This window comes from Pempheris klunzingeri, chromosome 2 (assembly GCF_042242105.1).
Source record: "Pempheris klunzingeri isolate RE-2024b chromosome 2, fPemKlu1.hap1, whole genome shotgun sequence".
In the NCBI taxonomy this organism is placed as follows: Eukaryota; Metazoa; Chordata; class Actinopteri; order Acropomatiformes; family Pempheridae; genus Pempheris; species Pempheris klunzingeri.
The window spans coordinates 24,757,866-24,765,244 of NC_092013.1; the positions used below are offsets into that span (position 1 = coordinate 24,757,866).

Below are 7,379 nucleotides of genomic sequence, written 5' to 3' on the forward strand. Positions count from 1 at the left end.
CGTCCCACCATACCAGGAATAGGCCATCGAGCGACCACACCGGCAGTACGGAAGTGCTATTTTCGTAAAAACAGGCCTAGCTATAGAAGAAACGGACATGTCAGATGACCATGACATCGAAGTCCTATCTGTTGAGCTAAGCAATGTAGTAGTAACATCTGTCTACAAACCACCACCTGTAGACTTTCTGTTCCCCCAGCCAACTCCCAAGGTACACAGCAAGCCACAGATCATTATAGGTGACTTCAATAGCCACAGCACCCAGTGGAGCTATCCTGGAACTAACAAAGACGGAGAAGCAGTAGAGGACTGGATAGACACTAACCAATTGAGTCTCATCCACGACCCCAAGCTACCTCACTCCTTCCTCAGTGCTCTCTGGAAATGTGGCTACAACCCAGATCTCATCATGGTCACAAGCAACATCGCCAGACTGTGTAAAAAGACTGTGCTAGACCTGATCCCATCAAGCCAGCACCGTCCCAACCACCATGCCCTTTAAAAGACGTTTCAACTACAAGAAAGCAGACTGGGAGAGCTTCACCAACGAGCTGGAGGAAAAGATTGAACACATAACACCAGTAAGCAAGAACTACGACCTATTTGCTAAGCTGGTGCTGAACACTGCAAGGACACACATCCCACGAGGCTGCAGAGTTGAATATATACCTGGACTTTCAAAGGAATGTGCCGAACTCTATGATGATTACATCGGCATGTTTGAAGAAGAACCCTTCTCTGAAGAAACAACCGCCAAGGCGAGAAGGTGATGGAAAGCATTGCTCAAGAGCGAAACAAGACCTGGAAGGCTCTCATTGAGTCTACGGACATGTCCAAAAACAGCAAGAAAGCATGGGCACTTATTCACAAGCTACATGGTGATCCTAAAGCAGCCCCTCAGCAACCACAAGTCACTGCTAACCAAGTTTCCAACCAATTGCTAGAAAACGGAAAGAGAGGAGAGAGAACCAAGTTAGACCGCAAGAAATACACTAAGGACCCGGCTTCCACAAAACCATTCAACATGGAAGAGTTGGAAGTAGGAATCTCTGTGCTCAGACCAGGAAAGGCAATCGGACTGGATAACATCACAACAGATCAAGCACTTCGGGCACATGGCAAAAACATGGCTTCTACAGCTCTACAATGAGTGCTTAACAACATACAAGCTCCCTAACATCTGGAAGAAGGCCCACGTTATAGCACTTCTGAAACCTGGTAAAGACCCATCTGCTCCTAAGAATTTCAGACCAATCTCACTTTTGAGCCACACCTACAAGCTTTTCGAACGTCTGATCCTCAACAGAATTGGCCCCCTTGCTGATGAACACCTCAACCCCGAACAAGCAGGTTTCCGCCCTGGCAAGTCTACAACAAGCCAAGTACTCAACCTCACCCAACATATTGAGGATGGATATGAGGAAGGGATGGTAACTGGTGTTGTATTTGTCGACCTTTCAGCTGCGTACGATACAGTCAATCACAGACGTCTTCTTAATAAGATCCTGGAGACCACAAGAGACACCTGTCTGACAGAGCTGATCAAAAAGCAGTGCAGATACGTGCCGCTTCATCTATGCAGACGGCCTTGGCATAAGTGCACAAGACACTGATTTCAAAATGGTAGAAGACAAACTCTCCAACGCCCTGGCAGAACTAACACCCTACTACGAAGACAACCACCTACGTGCTAATCCATCTAAAACACAGGTGTGATCCTTCCACCTGCGAAATCGTGAGGCCAAGCGCCAACTGAAGGTCTCCTGGTCAGGAACTCCCCTGGAACACTGTGAGCACCCAGTCTACCTCGGGGTGACCTTGGATAGAAGCCTCTCCTTCAAGGCCCACATCGAGAAGACCAAGTGCAAAGTGAATGCGAGAAACATCATCCGCAAGCTCACTACAACAACCAGGGGTGCTAACCCACAGACTCTGAAGACAACTGCACTTGCTCTCTGCTACTCAGCTGCAGAGTATGCCTGTCCAGTATGGGAGCGAGCTGCTCATGCGAAGAAGTTAGACCCTAAATGCTAGCTGCCGCCTTATCACAGGCTGCCTGAAATCAACTCCTACGGACCGCCTGTACATCCTGGCAGGCATAGCCCCACCAGACATACGATGAAGCGCAGCAAGCATGAAAGAGCGCCAACAACAGTCTACAGACTCAAAACACCCTCTCTTTGGCCGTGAGCCAGCCAGAAGCCGCCTAAAATCCAGGAAGAGTTTCCTTAAGACCATCAAGCCCCTTGGAACATCAAGTACAAGCAGCGAAAGAGTCACTCAGTGGGAGGAAAGACTTAACAACCTCCCACCAGCAACAACCATGGAGCTAAAGGCCAGCGAGGCACTGCCCCCTGGAGCAGACACCAACTATGTAGAGTGGAAATGCCTCAACAGATTAAGATCTGGTGTTGGATGTACAAAAGCCACTCTTGCAAAATGGGGATACAAGTATGACGGAGACGTTGTGTGTGACTGTGGTACTGAACCACAGACTATGCAGCACCTCCTGAGATGCCCCCTGCTGGACCATCCCTGCACAGCATCGGACTTGGCAGAGTTTAATGAGAAAGGTCAACAATGTGTTCAGCTGTGGATGAAATACATCTAGCCAAGCAATGGAATTTACAAGTGGACACGACAAGAAGAAGAATTTGCAAGACCCATAAAATACGTAATTTTTCACCACGACTGATGCGTGTGCAAATTTTCATGAGTTTTCGTGCATGTTTAGGCCCCCAAATTCGCAACTTTTTTCGGGGAAGAAAAAGAAGAAGAAGAATTCCTTGCATTTCAACTATGTTTCACGTATTTTTTCAACCCCTTCCTGCTCGGGGCCTATGGGGTCCGTACACCTCTTGGTGCTTTGGTACTGACATGTTTCCTCCCTTGCATGTCTTGCATCCACGAATTTCAATAGGGTCCTCGCACCGCTTGGTACTCGGGCCCTAACTAGTTGGCCTGTATGAGGAGCAGACAAATGGGTCTTTAACCTTTTTAAGGACAAGAGAGACTGAAGATTGATTGAGTGTTGGGGGTAAGCACAACAAACAAAACTAGAAAAATTGCAATTCCTGAAGAAATTGCAGTGTGAATGCTACCCTGCTGCTGTCACGCTGCCCTGGTGACGGCTCAAACGTCACTAATGAGCTGCTGCTCATCAGCCTGTCAGGTTGCCATGGTGATGGTGCCTGCTGAGCCACTCTGTGCTCACATGCAGCTCTTTTCGTTGAGATTTCAGCTGTGACACACCTCTGAAAATGCAGGTTTTACTCAAAAAACGGTACGTGTCACAGCCATAATGTGCGAACCAGTGGAGAGAAGAGGGTCTGCTGAACACGTACATGTAGTTTGATGTCTCAAAATGAGAGAACTGGAGCAGGTTAGAAAAGTGTTTGTCTCTGCCTCCCTCCTCAACTTTGCGCACTCAGTTAACATGGCAGGCAATGAGGCTGTCAATCGGAGCTGCGTACGTTTCTGTGTATTCTGAGTCACATCACTGCATCCGCAAGTATTTTTCCTACGCTTTGATGCATAAATTGTGACTGAAACGGTGCGGCTGCAAGAGCGAGCGGCCTTGTATGGTGTTTGGGTCTGTGGGACCTTTTTTTCATTTTTTATCAATAGAAAAATTATACGATTAATTATTTTTTCAAACTCAGACTCATTGGCTTTTGCTCATTTTCTGTGAAGAACATATATCAGAACGCATTTTCAATGACCACACACTGTACACCCCCCCTACACATTTATATTACATACAGGATGTTCAGGTTCACTGGACCCAGGGCTAATAAAAGTGTGGAAATTGTAGGTCCTGTGTACCTTCACTCTGTCCTCCCGTCTGTGCCTGGTGTGTGTGAGTGTGTGTGTGTGTGTGTGTGTCTGCCGTTCCCACACAAGGTTGCAACATTTTTGCAAAATTCAAGTACCAATACCGTCTGCTCTCACATTCCCGCACATTTTACCCTTACCAATCTTCATTTTCTCATAGTCTATCCCAGCTGCAAATTGGGGGCGGGACACTATAAATATAGCTTTGTAAGTGTGGTTCCTTGTCACAACTGATCAAGATGGCCAAAAGATTCTCTGCTCAGAGGGCCTTGCAATTGATTTTGGAAGAGAGAAGCTTTTGATGATGATGTAGAGGAAGAGGTTTCAGTCTGACAATGACTTTGAAGAAGAGGATGAGACTGAGTATTAGCTAGTTCCGAAACGAAGACGAGCCACAGGACCAGCCCATCAGCAGCCATCCTCAGGACCAGCCAGTCAGCAGCCAGCCACAGGACCAGCCCGTCAGCAGCTAGCAAGTGAAGGAATATGGATGTCAAAAAATTGTGAAATTCAATGGTCTTCTTGCCCAAGAAATGAGCCATCCCGCATGGCTGCCAATGTGATAAGGATGCAACCAGGGCCAACACGGATGGCAGTTACTCATGTGCAGGACATCAAGTCTTCTTTTGAGCTTTTCATCCCAGATTCCATCCAGAAAATTATTCCGGATTGCACTAATTTAGAAGGTTTTTGGAGAGAGGTGGAAGGAGATGAACCAAAGCCATTTACATGCCTACTTTGGGGTTCTTATCCTTACTGGAGTTTTCAGGTCTAAAGGGGAATCCACAGAATCCCTGTGGGATGCAGAAACTCGCAGTAAAATTTTCCGAGCAACAATGTCTCTGGAAAACTTCCACATAATTTCCAGGATTATCCGCTTTGATAACCGAGACGACAAACCAGCTCGACGGCAGAGAGACAAGCTAGCTGCCATCAGGACAGTGTGGGACAAGTGGGTGCACCGCCTCCCCCTGTTTTACAACCCTGGGCCTAATGTCACCATTGATGAGCAGCTGATGCCATTTAGGGGCCACTGCCCCTTTAGGCAGTATATACCATCTAAACCTGCAAAATATGGTATAAAGATCTGGACTTTACCCACTTCCTCATATGCTTGGAACTTACAAGTCTACACAGGGAAACCTGATGGAGGAGCCCCTGAGAAAAATCAAGGAATGAGAGTTGTCCTGGACATGACTCAGGGACTCAGTGGACACAACATCACATGCGACATGCTGGGACAGGAGCTCCTAAAGAGGAAGCTGACCATGGTGGGAGCAATATGGAAAAACAAGTCTGAGCTCCCACCCCAACTGCTGACCACAAAGAACAGGCCTGTCAAGTCTTCCAAGTCTGTGGCCAGGAGCATCAAAAACCAGAGATCACCATGGATTATAATGCCACAAAAGAAGGGGTGGACAACATGGACAAGCTGGTGACTGTCTACAGCTGCAAAAGGAGGACCCTTCGCTGGCCACTGGTGATATTCTTTGATGTATTGGACATCTCAGCGTACAACGCCTTTGTCATCTGGATGGCACTGAACCCAGAGTTCCAAGAACCCCAGCCTCTGCAACCATCATGAGGAGGATTCAGGAGGAAAATGCTGGTGCCCCATCCACCCGACCTACAGAACCACCATCTGCAGAGCCTGAAGTAAGTGTGTGATGCTGTTGCAGTATACAGTGCATCCAGAAACTATTCACACCCCTTCACTTTTTCCACATTTTGTTATGTTACAGCCTTATTCCAAAATGGATTAAATTCTTTTTTTTTTCCTCATCAATCTACACACAATACCCCATAATGACAAAGAAAAGAATTTTTTTGCAAATGTATTAAAAATAAAAAACTGAAATATCACATGTACATAAGCATTCAACCCTTTATTCAGTGCTTTGTTGAGGCACCTTTGGCAGCGATTACAGCCTCAAGTCTTCTTGGGTATGATGCTACAAGCTTGACACACCTGCATTTGGGGTATTTTTCCAATTCTTCTCTGCAGATCCTCTCAAGCTCTGTCAGGTTAGATGGGGAGCGTCGCTGCACAGCTATTTTCAGGTCTTTCCAGAGTGTGTTTGTTCGCTTACACTTGTTTATTTCAGTGAACTTTGTAAAGCACTATGAGACACTCTGTTGTGATATTGGGCTATACAAATAAAATTGAATTGAATTGAAATTGAAGATGTTCAATGGGGTTCAAGTCTGGGCTCTGGCTGGGCCACTCAAGGACATTCACAGACTTGTCCCGAAGCCACTCCTTCGTTATCTTGGCTGTGTGCTTCGGGTCATTGTCCTGTTGGAAGGTGAACCGTCGCCCCAGTCTGAGATCCTGAGCGCTCTGGAGCAGGTTTTCATCCAGGATGTCTCTGTACTTTGCTGCATTCATTTTTCCCTCTATCCTGACTAGTCTCCCAGTTCCTGCCGCTGAAAAACATCCCCACAGCATGATGCTGCCACCACCATGCTTCACCGTAGGGATGGTATTTGCCAGGTGATGGGCGGTGCTTGGTTTCCTCCAGACGTGACACTAGGCATTCAGGCCAAATAGTTCTATCTTGAACTTCTTCTATTTACGAATGATGGAGGCCTCTGTGCTCTTTGGGACCTTCAATGCTGCAGATATTTTTCAATTGATTATCAAGTCCAATCAATTGAATTTACCACAGGTGGACTCCAGTCAAGTTGTAGAAACATCTCAAGGACGATCAGTGGAAACAGGATGCACCTGAGCTAAGTTTTGAGTGTATTAGCTAATCTTATAGTCACACTCCTATTGTTAGTGCTATAGTCACTGCTAGTACGTTAGTTGCTGTTTGTGTTGTCTCTCTCCCTCTCTCTCTCTCTCTCTCTCTCTCTGTCCAACCTCCACCCAACACGGACCCCTACAGAAGCCGCCCACATTGAGCCTTTTTTCATTGAGTTTTTCCTTGCCACTGTTGCTCAATATAATATCTGATGCTTGTTCATGTGGGAATTCTTGAATCCTTACTTTTGAATTCCTAAATCGTTGGGTCTCTCTCTAATTAAAGAGTTTGGTTTAGACCTGCTCTTTATGTAAAGCGTATTGAGATAACGCTGTTGTGAATTGGCGCTATATAAATAAAGATTGATTGATTGATAGCAAAGGGAGTGAATACTTATGTGCATGTGATGTTTCAGTTTTTTATTTTTAACACAGTAAAGAAATGTATTGTTTGTGTTGATTTTACGGTTAAAAAATGTGCTTAATTCCATTTTTTACTGTAAAAAAAAAAAAAGTTTTAACCTTTAAAAAAAAATTTACATGAAAATACCATATAAAATAACGTTTGTGCCATGAAATATGATGTTTTTTTTGTTTGACAATTAACAGTCTAAATTAGGAATTGTTTTTTTTGTATGTCACGCGATCTACCTGCAAATCTACCTTTGTGATCTACCGGTTGATCGCTATCGACATATTGGGCACCCCTGCTTTAAATATTAAGTCAAATTATCAGTTCAATTATTGTCAGAGGATACGGAACTTGCCAGACAAGAGTGTATTCTGTGTCATTCATTCT

General features: G+C 45.5%; 1 pseudogene; it reads left to right on the forward strand.

Annotated features, from left to right (window-relative positions):
• The first annotated feature begins 4,381 nt into the window (after positions 1 to 4,381).
• LOC139207960 (piggyBac transposable element-derived protein 4-like) lies at positions 4,382 to 5,419 on the forward strand (annotated as a pseudogene).
• The last annotated feature ends 1,960 nt before the right edge of the window (positions 5,420 to 7,379 follow it).